Source organism: Lolium perenne, chromosome 2 (genome assembly GCF_019359855.2).
Source record: "Lolium perenne isolate Kyuss_39 chromosome 2, Kyuss_2.0, whole genome shotgun sequence".
Lineage (NCBI taxonomy): Eukaryota > Viridiplantae > Streptophyta > Magnoliopsida > Poales > Poaceae > Lolium > Lolium perenne.
Window position 1 is genome coordinate 189,738,080 of NC_067245.2, and position 18,674 is coordinate 189,756,753.

Consider the following 18,674-nt stretch of genomic DNA (forward strand, 5'->3'; position numbering starts at 1 on the left):
GCTATGCACCGCACTACAGGAATAGAGGTAGACGCCGACGGCCACCATGTACGCCGACGGCTTTTTATCGGGGCCGTCGGCGTACGGCCTCGCCAGGGCACCTTCGGAGGACGACCGTCGGCGTACCGATGCCGTCAGCGTAGAGGTGGCTACGCCGACGGCCACTCTCGGCGTCTACCAGGCCCTCGGCGTAGAGGTCTACATCACCTCCCCTCGCTCCCGCGCCGTCACCGCCCTCTCACGGCGTCAGCCAGACGCCGAGGGCTACCCTCGGCATAGGGCATGGCCCCCCTATGCCGACGGCCACCCTCGGCATATAGGGTTTTTTTATTTTATTTTTATTTTCTCTCTCTCATATTACTTTATATTATGTTTCTATTATTTATTTACTAGTATGAATTATGTAAAAAATGGTTCTATTTTTTAAGAATTCGTAGATGGCATACATTGCTAACTTTAACCCTAACTCTAACCCTAACCCTAACCCTAACTCTAGCCCTAACCCTAACCCTAGGGTTTCCACATACATTGCTAACGCTAACTCTAACCCTAACTCTAACCCTAACCCTAACCCTAGGGTTTCCACATACATTGCTAACCCTAACTATAACCCTAACCCTAACCCTAGTGGTAGATCTGCGGGGTCCCGCCCTAGGGTTTTCCAAGATACAGATCACCGGAGGGTCAGAATTGTTGGAAAACTTGCATCTGCCCCTAACATATATGTACACGTGTGATGTAAGGTTTGGCTAACCTTGGATGTACCCGGCGTTGACGATTTCCGCATAATGGGCTACCACTTGGTAAAATCCAGGATCTGTATGTGGAAACCCCCGCCATGGCTCAAACGGAGCCTATTTTATGGTAAAATATGCCCAACCTATGGTTTCAATGTACATATGTCCTAAAAAAAGCAAAACAAATAAAAAAGTCCACTGGTAAACCCTCGCACGGAGATAGCTATAGGGGTAGATCTGTGGGGTCCCCGTCCCAGGGTTTTCCAAGTTACAGACCACCGGAGCGTTGGAATCGCTGGAAAACTTGTGTGTGCCCACATGGCATGCACAAAAGTGATTTGAGATGGTTTGATATCCAAGGATACCCCCCAAGGTGTGTCCGGCTTCTCGGACAGGGGGTTCCTACACTTAGGCAGATTCTGGATGTATAGGGGGAACTCCCTCGGAGGTGAACTGGAGAGAAAAGTGATACATTTAAGAACTTAAGACCCACACACGATACAAAACACTTAAATAACTAGACCCACACACATACCAAAGCGCTTAAAGTACTAGACCCACACACGATCGAACCGAAACACTTAAAGAACTACACCCACACACAGGAACCAAAACACTTAAAGAAACTAAACCCACACAGGAACCAAAACACTTAAAGACACACGGACTCGACACATACACATATTAATCAGAGAAGTCGAAATCTTCATCCTCGCTGGGGGTGTCCTCTGAAGCGGTGGTTGTGAGGTTCCACGACCACCGTTCATCATTCTCCCCCCATGTCGACGCCTCTCCTTTGGCGTACTCTGCTTCAACCTCGGCCTTCCTCTGCCGCTTTCCCGCCCTCCTCTCTCTCCTGTACGCCTGCTTGTCCTTCCAGAATGCGTGCATTGCCTCGACGTCTCCGGGATGGTCTCTGCGCCACTGTGCCATGAACTGCTCGTCCGCCTCGGTGGTATCAATCCGCCGCTGGCCAGCCCTGTACCGCCGCGCTTCACCCTGTGAGCGAAGTAGCGGCTCAGTAGAGAGACTCTGAGCTTCCGTCAGAGACCTGACCTCCGGGAAGTTCATTTCGTGGCGCGACCGGCCAAACCTCCAAGCCGCAACGTCGTATGCGCGGGCAGCAGCCTCCTTCGTGTAGAAGGTGCCGAGCCACACACGCGTTCCACCGGCGGTGATTTCAGCCGCGAAATGCCCCGCAGGCCGCCGGCGAACGCCGATGAAGCCCGTGTTGCTACGGCGACAAGGAGCCATCTCAGCGGCAGCTCAACTCAGAGGATTTTGTGGTGCTGTTGGATGAGAGAAGTGATGAGGGGAGAAATATTGCTGGTGCTGTTAGTGGAGAAGACATGGCTATATATAGGCCGACGAGGGGCTGAAACGGCGGGAAAACTTGGTGGGAGAAAATGGGCGGGAAAGGGTGGGCGGGAAAACTTGGCGGGAGAGAATGAGCGGGAAAGGGTGGGCGGGAAAACTTGGCGGGAAATCATGGCGGGAAAAAAGGGCGGGAAAAAAGCAGCGGGAAAGGGTGGGCGGGAAAAAAGGGCGGGATTCCTACACTTAGGCAGATTCTGCATGTATAGGGGGGAACTCCCTCGTACGTGAACCGGAGATAAACTTGATATCATATGGGATGATCCTTGTTTTCACATGTACCTATGACCTAACCAAGCTCAAATGGAGGCATATGCCCACCGGGGGACCCCCGATGGGATGCAGTCAAAGGGGTAGACCGCGCGGTCAACAGAACTAGGGTTTCGTCGGAAATCGAGCATCGGATCTAGGGAATGGCTCCAAAACTTGTGTGTGTCCACATGGAATGCACAAAAGTTATTTGAGATGGTTTTATATCCAAGGCTACCCCCCCAGGTGTGTCCGGCTTCTCGGACAGGGGGTTCCTACACTTAGGCAGATTCTGCATGTATAGGGGGGAACTCCCTCGTAGTTGAACCGGAGAGAAACTTGAGATCATATGGGATGATCCTTGTTTCCACATGTACCTATGACCTAACCAAGCTCAAATGGAGGCATATGCACACCGGGGGAGCCCCGATGGGATGCAGTCAAAGGGGTAGATCGCGCGGTCAACAGAACTAGGGTTTCATCGGAAATCGAGCATCGGATGTAGGGAATGGCCCCAAAACTTGTGTGTGTCCACATGGAATGCACAAAAGTTATTTGAGATGGTTTTATATCCAAGGCTACCCCCCAGGTGTGTCCGGCTTCTCGGACAGGGGGTTCATACACTTAGGCGGATTCTGCATGTATAGGGGGGAACTCCCTCGAAGTTGAACCGGAGATAAACTTGAGAGCATATGGGATGATCCTTGTTTCCACATGTACCTATGACCTAACCAAGCTCAAATGGAGGCATATGCCCACCGGGGGACCCCCGATGGGATGCAGTCAAAGGGGTAGACCGCGCGGTCAACAGAACTAGGGTTTCATCGGAAATCGAGCATCGGATGTAGGGAATGGCCCCAAAACTTGTGTGTGTCCACATGGAATGCACAAAAGTGATTTGAGATGGTTTTATATCCAAGGCTACCCCCCAGGTGTGTCCGGCTTCTCGGACAGGGGGTTCCTACACTTAGGCAGATTCTGCATGTATAGGGGGGAACTCCCTCGTAGTTGAACCGGAGAGAAACTTGAGATCATATGGGATGATCCTTGTTTCCACATGTACCTATGACCTAACCAAGCTCAAATGGAGGCATATGCACACCGGGGGACCCCCGATGGGATGCAGTCAAAGGGGTAGACCGCACGGTCAACAGAACTAGGGTTTCATCGGAAATCGAGCATCGGATGTAGGGAATGGCCCCAAAACTTGTGTGTGTCCACATGGAATGCACAAAAGTGATTTGAGATGGTTTTATATCCAAGGCTACCCCCCCAGGTGTGTCCGTCTTCTCGGACAGGGGGTTCCTACACTTAGGCAGATTCTGCATGTATAGGGGGGAACTCCCTCGTACGTGAACCAGAGATAAACTTGATATCATATGGGATGATCCTTGTTTTCACATGTACCTATGACCTAACCAAGCTCAAATGGAGGCATATGCCCACCGGGGCCCCCCCGATGGGATGCAGTCAAAGGGGTAGACCGCGCGGTCAACAGAACTAGGGTTTCGTCGGAAATCGAGCATCGGATCTAGGGAATGGCTCCAAAACTTGTGTGTGTCCACATGGAATGCACAAAAGTTATTTGAGATGGTTTTATATCCAAGGCTACCCCCCCCCCCAGGTGTGTCCGGCTTCTCGGGCAGGGGGTTCCTACAATTAGGCAGATTCTGCATGTATAGGGGGGAACTCCCTCGTAGTTGAACCGGAGAGAAACTGTTATCACCAGATTTTGGACAAATCCAGAGGTGGGCCGTAAGAGAGATGGGCTTGGAAGACTACACGTGGAAGATTTCTGAAGCGGCCTTGCACGGAGAATTTGGGCTAGATTGCCCGTGTATCTTTAATTATAGTAGATTATATCTTAGATCAAAAGTTAGAGTTTGTATCGTGCACGTCCGAATTAGAAAGTCCGCTGGACTATAAATATGTATCTAGGGTTTATGGAATAAACAACAACTCACGTTCAACCCAAAACAAACCAATCTCGGCGCATCGCCAACTCCTTCGTCTCGAGGGTTTCTATCAGGTAAGCGACATGCTGCCTAGATCGCATCTTGCGATCTAGGCAGCACAAGCTCCACGTTGTTCATGCGTTGCTCGTACTGAAGCGTCTTTGATGGCGAGCAACATAGTTATCATAGATATGTTAGGGTTAGCATAGTTCTTCGTATAACATGCTTACGTAGTGCAACCCTTGCATGTCTAGCCGCCCTCACGCCTATCTCAGGTGTGGGGGCGGCACCCTGCTTGTTCATCATCTAGTAGATCTGATCCGTTACGATTGCTCCTTGTTATGCAAGGATTAGTTTAATATCTGCAATAGTTAGGCCTTACAAAGGGGGGGAGGATCCAGCGGCACGTAGGGTGGCGTTCGCAAGTCCTAAACAGGATGTTCCGAGGATCAACTTCATTGTTGGTTTTTAGGCCTTGTTTAGGATCGGCTTACGAGCACCGTGCGTGGCCGCGAGGCCCAACCTGGAGTAGGATGATCCAATTATGCGGTGAAAACCCTAAATCGTCGTAGATCTCATTAGCTATATCTTGATCAAGCAGGATCACCAAGTATTCGTGCACCCCGTACGAATCATGGGTGAATCGGCTCTTTGAGCCGATTCACAGGATAACCTGAGAGCCGATCGAGGCTCGTATTTAATGTTTACGTGTATGCCATGCAGGAAACTAAGCGAGGCATCCCCATCACCTTCCTGACCAGGTATAGGTCAGGTGGCACGCCCTTGCACTTCGCATCGCCGCGTGTGACCAGAAGAGCATTGCGGGCCGTCGCTCGGAGGGGTCTCAGCCAGCCGCAGCTCTAGGCTCTTCCCGGCTCTACTAGTGTTGACAGGCCGCTGCCCGCCGGTGGGTTTTGGCAGTCAACAGAAACTTGAGATCATATGGGATGATTCTTGTTTCCACATGTACCTATGACCTAACCAAGCTCAAATGGAGGCATATGCACACCGGGGGACCCCCGATGGGATGCAGTCAAAGGGGTAGACCGCGCGGTCAACAGAACTAGGGTTTCATCGGAAATCGAGCATCGGATGTAGGGAATGGCCCCAAAACTTGTGTGTGTCCACATGGAATGCACAAAAGTTATTTGAGATGGTTTTATATCCAAGGCTACCCCCCAGGTGTGTCCGGCTTCTCGGACAGGGGGTTCCTACACTTAGGCAGATTCTGCATGTATAGGGGGGAACTCCCTCGTACGTGAACCAGAGATAAACTTGATATCATATGGGATGATCCTTGTTTCCACATGTACCTATGACCTAACCAAGCTCAAATGGAGGCATATGCCCACCGGGGGACCCCCGATGGGATGCAGTCAAAGGGGTAGACCGCGCGGTCAACAGAACTAGGGTTTCGTCGGAAATCGAGCATCGGATCTAGGGAATGGCTCCAAAACTTGTGTGTCTCCACATGGAATGCACAAAAGTTATTTGAGATGGTTTTATATCCAAGGCTACCCCCCAGGTGTGTCCGGCTTCTCGGACAGGGGGTTCCTACACTTAGGCAGATTCTGCATGTATAGGGGGGAACTCCCTCGTAGTTGAACCGGAGAGAAACTTGAGATCATATGGGATGATCCTTGTTTCCACATGTACCTATGACCTAACCAAGCTCAAATGGAGGCATATGCACACCGGGGGAGCCCCGATGGGATGCAGTCAAAGGGGTAGACCGCGCGGTCAACAGAACTAGGGTTTCATCGGAAATCGAGCATCAGATGTAGGGAATGGCCCCAAAACTTGTGTGTGTCCACATGGAATGCACAAAAGTTATTTGAGATGGTTTTATATCCAAGGCTACCCCTGTGTGTGTCCGGCTTCTCGGACAGGGGGTTCCTACACTTAGGCAGATTCTGCATGTATAGGGGGGAACTCCCTCGGAGTTGAACCGGAGATAAACTTGAGAGCATATGGGATGATCCTTGTTTCCACATGTACCTATGACCTAACCAAGCTCAAATGGAGGCATATGCCCACCGGGGGACCCCCGATGGGATGCAGTCAAAGGGGTAGACCGCGCGGTCAACAGAACTAGGGTTTCATCGGAAATCGAGCATCGGATGTAGGGAATGGCCCCAAAACTTGTGTGTGTCCACATGGAATGCACAAAAGTGATTTGAGATGGTTTTATATCCAAGGCTACCCCCCAGGTGTGTCCGGCTTCTCGGACAGGGGGTTCCTACACTTAGGCAGATTCTGCATGTATAGGAGGGAACTCCCTCGTAGTTGAACCGGAGAGAAACTTGAGATCATATGGGATGATCCTTGTTTCCACATCTACCTATGACCTAACCAAGCTCAAATGGAGGCATATGCACACCGGGGGACCCCCGATGGGATGCAGTCAAAGGGGTAGACCGCGCGGTCAACAGAACTAGGGTTTCATCGGAAATCGAGCATCGGATGTAGGGAATGGCCCCAAAACTTGTGTGTATCCACATGGAATGCACAAAAGTGATTTGAGATGGTTTTATATCCAAGGCTACCCCCCCAGGTGTGTCCGTCTTCTCGGACAGGGGGTTCCTACACTTAGGCAGATTCTGCATGTATAGGGGGGAACTCCCTCGGAGTTGAACCGGAGATAAACTTGAGAGCATATGGCATGATCCTTGTTTCCACATGTACCTATGACCTAACCAAGCTCAAATGGAGGCATATGCCCACCGGGGGACCCCCGATGGGATGCAGTCAAAGGGGTAGACCGCGCGGTCAACAGAACTAGGGTTTCATCGGAAATCGAGCATCGGATGTAGGGAATGGCCCCAAAACTTGTGTGTGTCCACATGGAATGCACAAAAGTGATTTGAGATGGTTTTATATCCAAGGCTACCCCCCAGGTGTGTCCGGCTTCTCGGACAGGGGGTTCCTACACTTAGGCAGATTCTGCATGTATAGGAGGGAACTCCCTCGTAGTTGAACCGGAGAGAAACTTGAGATCATATGGGATGATCCTTGTTTCCACATGTACCTATGACCTAACCAAGCTCAAATGGAGGCATATGCACACCGGGGGACCCCCGATGGGATGCAGTCAAAGGGGTAGACCGCGCGGTCAACAGAACTAGGGTTTCATCGGAAATCGAGCATCGGATGTAGGGAATGGCCCCAAAACTTGTGTGTGTCCACATGGAATGCACAAAAGTGATTTGAGATGGTTTTATATCCAAGGCTACCCCCCCAGGTGTGTCCGTCTTCTCGGACAGGGGGTTCCTACACTTAGGCAGATTCTGCATGTATAAGGGGGAACTCCCTCGGAGTTGAACCGGAGATAAACTTGAGAGCATATGGCATGATCCTTGTTTCCACATGTACCTATGACCTAACCAAGCTCAAATGGAGGCATATACCCACCGGGGGACCCCCGATGGGATGCAGTCAAAGGGGTAGACCGCGCGGTCAACAGAACTAGGGTTTCGTCGGAAATCGAGCATCTGATCTAGGGAATGGCTCCAAAACTTGTGTGTGTCCACATGGAATGCACAAAAGTTATTTGAGATGGTTTTATATCCAAGGCTACCCCCCCAGGTGTGTCCGGCTTCTCGGACAGGGGGTTCCTACACTTAGGCAGATTCTGCATGTATAGGGGAGGACTCCCTCGTACGTGAACCGGAGAGAAACTTGAGATCATATGGGATGATCCTTGTTTCCACATGTACCTATGACCTAACCAAGCTCAAATGGAGGCATATGCACACCGGGGGACCCCCGATGGGATGCAGTCAAAGGGGTAGACCGCGCGGTCAACAGAACTAGGGTTTCATCGGAAATCGAGCATCGGATGTAGGGAATGGCCCCAAAACTTGTGTGTGTCCACATGGAATGCACAAAAGTTATTTGAGATGGTTTTATATCCAAGGCTACCCCCCCAGGTGTGTCCGGCTTCTCGGACAGGGGGTTCCTACACTTAGGCAGATTCTGCATGTATAGGGGGGAACTCCCTCGGAGTTGAACCGGAGATAAACTTGAGATCATATGGGATGATCCTTGTTTCCACATGTACCTATGACCTAACCAAACTCAAATGGAGGCATATGCCCACCGGGGGACCCCCGATGGGATGCAGTCAAAGGGGTAGACTGCGCGGTCAACAGAACTAGGGTTTCATCGGAAATCGAGCATCAGATGTAGGGAATGGCCCCAAAACTTGTGTGTGTCCACATGGAATGCACAAAAGTGATTTGAGATGGTTTTATATCCAAGGCTACCCCCCAGGTGTGTCCGGCTTCTCGGACAGGGGGTTCCCTCCCATCTCTCCGCGCCTCCCAAACCCATCTCCCCGCGCCTCCCTGCCATCTCCCCGCGCCGCCGCCAGCCACCTACCCGCGTCGCGTACGGGTCTTAAGTGGACGCGTAATTTTATGTGCTCAATGTTTTCCGTTTAGAGCGTTGGCGGACGGGTGCACCCGCGCGTCCGGTACGGCCATACCGCATGTCCCGGCGACCCCGTTTTGCACAGTTGGCAAAGTAAACAAAGTTAAAAAAATCGTTTTGCGGAACCGCGTGACGTCATTTTTTGTGTCCTAGTAAGTACTGCAATTATCTTGAAAAAGACCGAACAGTTAAAGGGTAGATCTACGGGGCCTAAGATTAGGGTTTCATGTAGCAGAGGGAATCTTCACATAAGATGATATAATTATTCTTAATACTTGTTCCTATGACCTATATTAATATTTTTTATACTATAATATGAGATTAATAAAATTTAGAAAATAATTTTATATCTATAATCGAGATTAAATAGGAAGTAAAAGGAAAAAAACAAAAAAAAGTCTATGCCGAGGGCCACCCTCGGCATATAGCCGGCCCTCGTCATAGGGTGGGCGCGCCGGACCGGTTAGCATAGTGCTGGTCGAGCCGGACCAGCACGCTAACCCTAAACGCCCCCGCGTGCCCGAGCAGCCCGCCGCCACCTTCCCCGTGCCTGCCGTCGCCTTCCCCGCCCGTCGCCGCCACCTTCCCCGCCCGCCGCTACCTTCCCCGCTCGCCGCCGCCTGCGCCGCACCTCACCGTGCCGCCACCTTCCCCGCCCGCCGCCGCCTGCGCCGCACATCACCGCGCCGCCACCACCTCCTCCCGAGCCCGCGCCGCCGCACTCCTCCTCCCGAGCCCGCGCCGCCGCCACCTTCCCCGGTCGCCTCCGCACCAGCCCGAGCCCGCGCCGCCGCCACCTTCCCCGGCCGCCTCCGCACCCGCCCCCGGTCCGCACCCGACCGGCCTCCTCCTCCCCGCCCCCCGCCGGCCCGCACTCGACCGGCCACCTCTGCCCCCACCCCGCACCCGACCGGCCACCTCCGCGCCCTGGCCCCCGGCGCCGCTGCCCCCTGCGCACCATGGCTCACAGTGAGTAATCTCACTTTTTATGCATTTTCTTTTCTTTTCTAGCTATTTAGTACTAGGAAATATAAGTAGACATGATTAATGTGTGTCACGAAATAGGATTGGAAATACAAATAGCATTGACTAATTTTAATTTGTGAAAAATAGGCCCCGTCGTGACCGCCCCGTCGTGACCGCCTTGTCGTCGTGTCCGTGATTCTCTCCGTCCGCCGAGGGTGAGCTAAAACATCGCCTCCCCTTCTCCGCATTTTATTATGTCACTAGATTCATTTTCCAAGTCAAGTTGCGTAACCTAGGTGTCACTTCCCGTCCGCGAGCGTTACGCGGATAAATATGCATTAGTGGTCCGCATATTTTGAACCGTAATGCTTGCGGCATTTACGGGACAGTCGGCGGATGCGTAGTTGTCTACGTTTTCCATGTTCTACTCCGGTTCGAGTCAGGATTTCGGCGGCGCCTCCCCGTTGTTCTCCGGATGCACATCCTCTCGGCTTTTTGCCGAGACATGTATCGGGAGAGCAGCGGGGAGGTGCTGCCGAAATTCTGACTTGGACCGGGGTAGAGCATGGAGAACGTAGCCAACTACGGATCCGGCGGCTGCTAGGAGCCCATCTAGTAGAGATGTAGGTTGATGCATGCGTTTCGCCCGGTAAAATAAATAAAAATATGATTCATTTAATATCCTATTTGATATAAATGCTATGTCTGTGGTTTGGCTCCCAATAAAGCAGAGGATGACTGATAATGGATGGATGTACAATGAGCGTGTTAGTGCGACAGAGAAAACAGATGAGTGGACAAGGAAGACCCATTTTCTAGTGAATGAGTTAGCGCGTGGTACAAAGGGGCTGGTTCGGGCACTTTGCCCTTGTGTTCGCTGCGTGAAGCGTCTCCGTCGTGGAAAGGATGAAATGTATAAACACCTTCTGCAATATGGGTATATGCATGGGTACGTCCCGAAAGTCGACTTTGATGAGCGCGAACGTGACAGAGGTGAGGTGATGCGGCAGCGGCTCAATGGCAATGAGTACGATGGAATTAGAGACTTTCTAGATGATCTCGTCCATGCCGATGTCCCGGATTCGCCACCTCCAGAACCGGAGGCGCCGCCAGAACCGGAGGCGCCGCCAGAACCGGAGGAACCTCCAGAACCGGAGGAACCAGAACCAACCGCGAAGGCCTTCTATGGTATGATTGCCGCGGCTAAGAAGCCTCTGTACGAGGGCGCCGCGATTTCTCAGCTCGATGCCATCTCCCAATGTCTAGCCGACAAGACCCGGTACAACACCACCCGTGAGGGCTTTGAAGCAAGTCTGAAAACAACTGGTAACATGTTGCCCAAAGATCATTGTCTGCCTCAAAGCCTGCACGCGACGAGGAGAATGATGAAGGACCTCAACATGGATTATCAAAAGATAGACTGTTGTCTGAAAGGGTGCGTTCTATTTTGGAGACAGTATGCAGAGGAGAAGTACTGTCCCATCTGTAAGCAGTCTAGGTATGAAGAGGTAACCGGAAAGGATGGTCAGGTGAGGCAGTCAAGCACCGCAAAGTCGATTCTTCGATATCTCCCATTCATAAAAAGAATCCAGCGGCTTTACATGCATGAGGAGACATCCAAACAGATGACGTGGCACAAGTATGGGAAGAGATTCGTGGACGAAAACAAGAAGTTGAAGATGGGACATCCATCCGATGGTACGACATGGAAGAACTTCGATACAAAACACCGCCTTAAGGCAGCCGAGGCTCGGAATGTCAGAATTGCGATAGCAACAGATGGCTTCAATCCATATGGTATGTCCAATGCCAATTACAGTTGCTGGCCCGTGTTTGTTATTCCGCTCAATCTCCCTCCCGGAGTCCTAATGACGAGGAAGACCATGTTTCTGTCGCTGATCATTCCAGGCCCTCATTACCCGGGGAAGAATTTGAGTGTCTACATGCAGCCGATTGTGGAAGATTTGAACCACTCTTGGCACCACGGGACATTGACGTACGACCGAGCATCGAAGACAAACTTCTACATGAGAGTTTGGTTGCAGTATACCATGCATGACATGCCCGGGTACGCCCTAACATGCGGATGGTGTACAGCTGGTAAGTGGCCATGCCCAGTGTGCAGGCATCGGCTTGAGTTCCTTTGGCTACAGAAGGGTCGCAAGTATGTTGCGTTTGACACGAATCGACAGTTCCTCAAAAGGAGGCATCCGTTTAGAGAAGACAAAAAGAACTTCAAGAAGGGCAAAGTTGTGCATGAAAAAAAAGATGTGCCGAAGTTTGATGGTACACTTGTTGAAGCCGAGCTACGTGCTCTCGTGCGCAGCGACGCCAATCGGCCATCAATTTGAGGGATATGGTGTAACGCACAACTGGACTCACGAGGCGGCCTTAACGAAGCTCGAGTATTACAAGGACCTCGAACTTCCCCATAACATCGATGTGATGCACACTGTAAAGAATGTCGCGGAGTCCGTCTTTCACACATGCCTGAACATTCCCGGGAAGTCAAAGGATAATGTCAAGGCTAGAGTCGATGTTGAGATCCTCTGTGATAGGGAAAAATTACACATGAAGCGTCCTATTGGCTGTCAAAAGAATTGGTTCAAGCCGCATGCCAACTTCTGCCTTGATTTCATCCAAAAGAAGGAGGCATTCAGGTGGCTCAAATACGTCGTGATGTTCCCTGATGGTTATTGCTCGAATATGAGTAAGGGAGTTAATCTTTCGACGGGAAAAGTCACCGGGCTCAAGAGTCACGACTATCATATATGGATTCAGCGGCTCATGCCGGTGATGCTTCGAGGGTATATCCCCGAGAAAGTCTGGCGAGTGCTTGCGCAGTTGAGCCATTTCTTCCGCACGCTCTGTGCTAAGCAGATATGTCCCAAGGTTATTGCAAAGCTACAAGATACAGTGCCGGAGTTGCTATGCAATTTGGAGATGATATTTCCGCTAGGCTTCTTTACTCCGATGGCACATCTCATTGTGCACCTCGCCAACGAGGCACTCTTGGGTGGCCCGGTGCAGTTTCGTTGGCAGTTCTGTATTGAGAGAGAGTTTAAGTATATTCGAAAGATAACTGGAAACAAGGCCAAGATTGAAGCATGCATAGCTGAGGCAATATGCCTTCGGGAGATGGCAGATCCCGATGATGTTCCCACTCAGCATAACCCGGTCACTCGTTACAATGTCGACGTGCCCGAGAATGACCCCAAGCTACAACTATTCCAATTCCCCGGTGGCAAGGCTGGTAAAGGAACAAAATATAAATTGGATAACGAAGAGAAGGATTGTATAATGCTATATGTGCTTATGAACATGGAGGAAGTGATCCCATTCGTAAGGTAAAATGGTGAACAAATTACTTTGCAGCTAGTAACCTTGTCTCGGTCTAATGCTTATTTTCTCCTTTTAGCGAATTCACGGATGAAATGTGGCCGTATGATGAATTGCCCCAAACCTCGGAGATGGACACTCTACTGAAAGAGGGTGCTCCCGGAATTAATAAAAACTTTGTGACATGGTTCATGGAAAAAGTACCGTGGTGGGGGACATGCCTATCATGCCATCGAGGGCAGCTTTCGCTGCGACTTACTACGGATCCACACCGGAGGTAAGTTCTTTGCCAAACCGGTAGTTACCACTTGTCTTTGCCTCGCAAGTTGCTAACATGTAGGGAACATGTAGGGAACGGGATGGTCCGGGAACCAGGCATCGCCGGGTGGGCGCGAGGTCACACCGGTTCATGAAGGTGGTCGGTCTCCTGGGCGTTCTGCTGGTGCCTCTCCGTCGACTACTCCTGGGACTACTCCCGGTGCCTCTCCGTCGACTTCTCCTGGGCGTAGCACCGGTCCTTCTCCAGGTGGTTCTTCTGCAGCTTCTACCGGAGCGCAACCCCGGGCTGCTCGTTTCGCCAACGATGTGGGCGGACACACCCCGCCCGGTTCCTTCCTCCGCTAGTCAGCTTAGAACTAGGGTTTGCTTGCTACTACTATGTATTTGGATGACATGGCACTCTCCGCTCTCCGCTTGTATGCTATTATGTGCACCATGTATGGTATTATGTGGATTATATGATATTTATGTGAATTATGACGAATTTGGTCCATTTTGGATGAATTTGGACGAATTGGACCTGCTGAACTGAATTTGAAATGCAACAGGGAACAGAAAATGAAACTGGGAAAAGAAAAAAAAATTGTGCAAGGCCTACGCCGACGGCATTGCCGTCGGCATAGACTCTGACATGGACCATATGGTCAGGTCTATGCCGACGGCAATGACGTCGGCGTAGGCCTTGCGTCTGGACGGCCGCCACATGGCCATGCCATGCACGTCCCTATGCCGAGGGGGTTGCCCTCGGCGTAGAGGCCCACCTGGCTGCACCAGCTCGCGCCACGTCGCCCCGTTCGTCGCCGGGCCACTGCCGTACGCCGAGGGCAGGCCGTCGGCGTCTGCCGACGCGCCGTTAACGGTGACGACGCGCCGCCAGGAGACGCCGAAGGCAGCGACGCCGAGGGGCCCTCCTGGCCGTCGGCGTAGGTCGCGTACGCCGAGGGCCAGCCGTACGCCGACGGCGAGGCTGGCTACGCCGAGGGACCTATATGCCGAGGCTCTACGCGGAGGGCTGCCATCGGCGTAGCCTACGCCGAGGGCCAGGCGCGGCTACGCCGAGGGCAGCTGGCCGTCGGCACCTCGGGGGATTCCTGTAGTGCCGCCACACCAGCAATAGCAAAATGATTCATCCTTCCAAGCTTTAGATAACTTTAAGAAATTTTATCAATGAAATAGTTTCTTTCAAAAAAAAAAATAGGTGAATAAAGATTTATAGATTACATTACATATGGACAACCACCATTTTTATCTTATAAACCAGAATAATCAATAATCAAGTAACAGAGCTCACAAATTTGCACTACAATAGACATGTTAATAGGATGTGACACAATTAACTCGGAACCTATATGTTATATTAGTATGTAATTAGTATCGTTGGATTCGTATTGAAAAGCACTTTCTAATGATGTTAATTTTATACAATTTTTTTTATATATTTAAAGTAATACTTAGTCAAACGAAAAACACGTAAAACGAGAACGTCTTATTCCTTGAATCGGAGGTAGTACTACATCAAAATTCCGTCTCTCCGGTGTGGATAGCTCACTTACCTACAACAACCAAATCAAACACTGCAATGCGATGCGGTTCACCACAACACACGGGCCTTTGGACCTCATATTCTAGTCGTCCATTTTCCCCATAAGCTTCATGGCCAATGCATCTGACTGTGCGAGAAGGTCCTTCACTTCAACACCACCTTCATCGTTGTAGTACTTGTTTTTGCCATTGTAGAACATGCCCCGGCCTCTGCCCGACTCCCAGGCCTCTGTATTCTGACACCGCATCAGCTTCCTCCTGTCTCTTTCGCTTCAGCTTCATCTTCTCGTGCAAACTCTTATGATTGTCATTATCCTCCTGCACTTCTCTCAGCATCTCTGCATACCTCTGGTAAACTGCAGCAATAAAGCCAAAAGCAATATGAGTTTCAATTCACATAATACATGCAAAACTGCAGGCATGAATAGAAAAACAAGTTGAACAAACCTTTATCCTTGTGAATCACAACTTATGAGCCCACTTCTTCCGCTAAAGAGGCAAGAAGATCAATCCCTCATCAGCATACTTAACCCTTGCTCCCACAAGCCAGTGCATGTTTATCTTCAACTTCTTCAAAGGGCCTAGTTGCCAACCTGGTAAGGACGAAAGATTAGCATAGCCAACCTGGTAAGGACGAAAGATTAGCATAGCCAACAGAAAACAACACTCAGATGTCAGATCAAAGCCTAAATGACTAAAGTTGGGAAGGTACAAGGAACAATCACTACTGTGAAAATTAAATTTTAAGTTAGGAGGGACATACCCTTTGACTTTTTCTGGTTCCATATTTCTACGGGTGCCAGGAGCTTGGGAGAAAGGATATTGTCAAATCTGTGCATATTAGCATCTGTTGTATCCTTCTTCGGATAATCGATATCATCGTCAAGTCCATCATCTGCAAACATATAATGATTGACATGTGGATTTATTTCGATAACTTAAGCTTTTTTGTTTCATATGTTTCAGATAGATGTCATCCACATCCTTCTTCGCCACATTCTTCTTGTGGCTTACGAAGTGGATTTTAGGAATAATAGGAAGACCAAACGAAGAACCATATGCAGAAAGATTCTCAATAGAGAACCTCCTCAGATCAAACACCTCTTTGACTTTATGGAGGTCACTGACTTGAGATAGGTAACAAAAGCCCTTTTACCCAATTGCTGCAGATTGGGAAATTTAAACAAGCACTAACACTTGCACAATTTCACAAATAATAATAATGGTCCAGTTATTCAGGTTGAGGTGTTTTTTCTTGACGCTGAAAGGCTTGGGGCTTAGGAACCTATCTTTAGCAAGTAAGGCATAACCTTACAAAATAGATCAAATTTCCAGGGCTTCTTCATCCAATATGGTGTACATGATTTCGTGGTAGATTTTAATTCAACACCCATTTAGCAATATTTCACAAAAATAACACTGATGAAAATGTGAAAGAACTTTATGACTATTTTCTGTGGGAATAGAAGAGCTACATTTGGAACTCCATTTAGCAAATACCAACTGCATGTAGTTTGGTAGACCAAATCTAACTACCACCATGATTAATCCAACAGAAGTGCAGAGAGGTAATACCTTATGCTAGATGGGAAGCAATGGAGATATTGATGATTTAATAAATAAGAGAAATTAGACCAGGCAATTGTAACACACGAGGTTATGGTAGCAACTGCTTCTGCTGCTACCATCCATCCCTTGAATTGTCACTATGAGCAGAAGTCAGTTAACACCCCGAAAAAATAAATTAGTTTCCCGTTGATCGAAAACAAATTCCACATCATGGAAACATACTAATTTACATGATACTGAATCAAATGTAACAAAATTCTCTTTACATGGATTACCTGTGCAAATGCATGACTACAATATAGGAGCAGAATAATGTTAGCAATATGTGTGCCAATTTTCTATTCAGAACACCATAGGTAATGCATACCTGTAATGTTGCAGTACCTTTTAGGCTTCCAGAATTTTTTTGTGAGCCACAACTATTAAAAATTCAATTTAAAAATGAATCATTTCTATGCAATAGTCTGAAAGATCTCTTGTTGGCTCATGCAAAGCTAAATTTTGGTTGCATTGATAATTAGAAAGTACAGACTATGCCACAATATCACTGATGACCGAGAGACTCGAGATGATATATCTTGCTGAACTTTCCCACTGTGGAGTTCAGCCTTGATGTAAATTCTTCTCCTGTAGTATCCATGGTCAGCAAATGTGTTCACCGGGCTCTGTAATTTCTGAAGTCAATGTACAGGGTAAACCAAATCAATAGTACAGCTATCCCTGTGCAACATATTTCCAATTAGGCCTGAAAGAGGCAAGTATACTTGTTAGAGCGGAAACTCTGAGCCCCGTTAGCGGTGTCGAGCACAGAGTGTCAGCCAAATTTTTAGAAGATCCTGCGCAAGCTATTTGTTGGGACTCAAGGGACAGTGACGTGCCTGGTTGCAGGAAGAGAAGGAGAATCAGCACATAAGAAGAGTCAGGCATCTCTAATATAGCTTTCTGGAAGCTGGCGAAAATAATAATCAAATTTTATTAGCTCAAAAAATTGGTTCAAGAAATTTTATGAGTCACGAAGAATACTTTCGGAGGAAATTCGGCAATGCTTTTCTACCATGCACCTCCATATTTTCCCACGGGCATATCACGTACAAAAACTAACCAAGTTCACTCGGCCTTCCTTTAGATTAACTTAGCATACACGAATCAATTGAATTGCATGGCAGAGCAATGCCCACTCCGGTAAAGGTAGACAAAGCACGCCTACGCCGTGACAAATGGGAGGTGTTGGTCACTTGGCAAGGGCTCCCCCCAAGTGAAGCTACATGGGAAGACATGGCAAAGTTCAAGGAGCAGTTTCCGGAGTTTCAGCTCGAGGACGAGCTGCTTCGCGAGGAGGGGAGAAATGTCGTGGACACACACTGGGGGATACCCTATTAGCGCAGATCACAGAAGGAAGGGTCTGGCTCGACCCTTGCAGCAGAAGGAAACAACGAGACATAAAGTCCAGATCCGAGTCAGTTTAGAATTTAGAATAAGTTGAGTCCGTGTCCTCCCAGGACACTTATCCTTGTATGGCTTTATAAGCCCCATAGATGTAACGTAAGGGCAAGCAATAAGAAAACTCTATCTCCTCTATATGCTATCCCGACCTAAGCCGGCAAAACGGTGATAGAGCAGGGATTGCAACAGCCTTAAGCCGTTTAGATAATTTCGTGTGAAACACTTCCGGTGCCACAATTTTTTTTTATTACCACCAACAAATTAACTGTGTAAGATGAGATTGGACCACCATCAAAACGAAACATACCCTTGTACTTTTTTACATCGGTTTTGCACTGAGAAAGCTTAGAGCTAGGTCAACTTCTAAATCGTTGGATTTGCACTAAGAAAGCTAAGCGCCGCCAAAAGAAGACCCCGATGGCTCCCCTTGCCACGGTGACGGCGGCAGCTTCCCTATGGCAGTTGGGGCGGTTTCAGGGGAGGGGCCTACGCATGGTAGCCAGTGAGCCAGGGTGGTGCCTCTGGTTAGGTCACGGCGGCTGTGCTCCCAACTCCCTCCTGTGTTCACTCACGTGATGGAGGCTCCAGGATGTGGTTCTTGGGATCCCGCCAAGTACTACATTCGATGCGGTCTAGCCGTGGGCAGGCGTGTGGGTGGCGGCGTGATACGTGCTGCCGGCCTTGATGCGTCGCGCTGGGCTTTGCTCGGTACGGAGGTTTGGAGGCTTTGGTGGACTAGCTGCCCGGTGGAGTGTGACTGACGACCGGACAAAAGTTTGCCTCTGGTTTT

At 49.6% G+C, this 18,674-nt stretch overlaps 1 long non-coding RNA gene across 1 annotated transcript; it reads right to left on the reverse strand.

The window, feature by feature from the left end:
• Positions 1-14,849: 14,849 nt before the first annotated feature.
• Positions 14,850-17,567, reverse strand: LOC127309443 (uncharacterized). The gene is made up of 3 exons (XR_007857150.2): positions 15,636-17,567; positions 15,320-15,465; positions 14,850-15,228 (listed from the first exon to the last, which is right to left on the reverse strand). It is a non-coding gene; the product is annotated as an uncharacterized lncRNA (long non-coding RNA).
• Between the last annotated feature and the right edge of the window lie 1,107 nt (positions 17,568-18,674).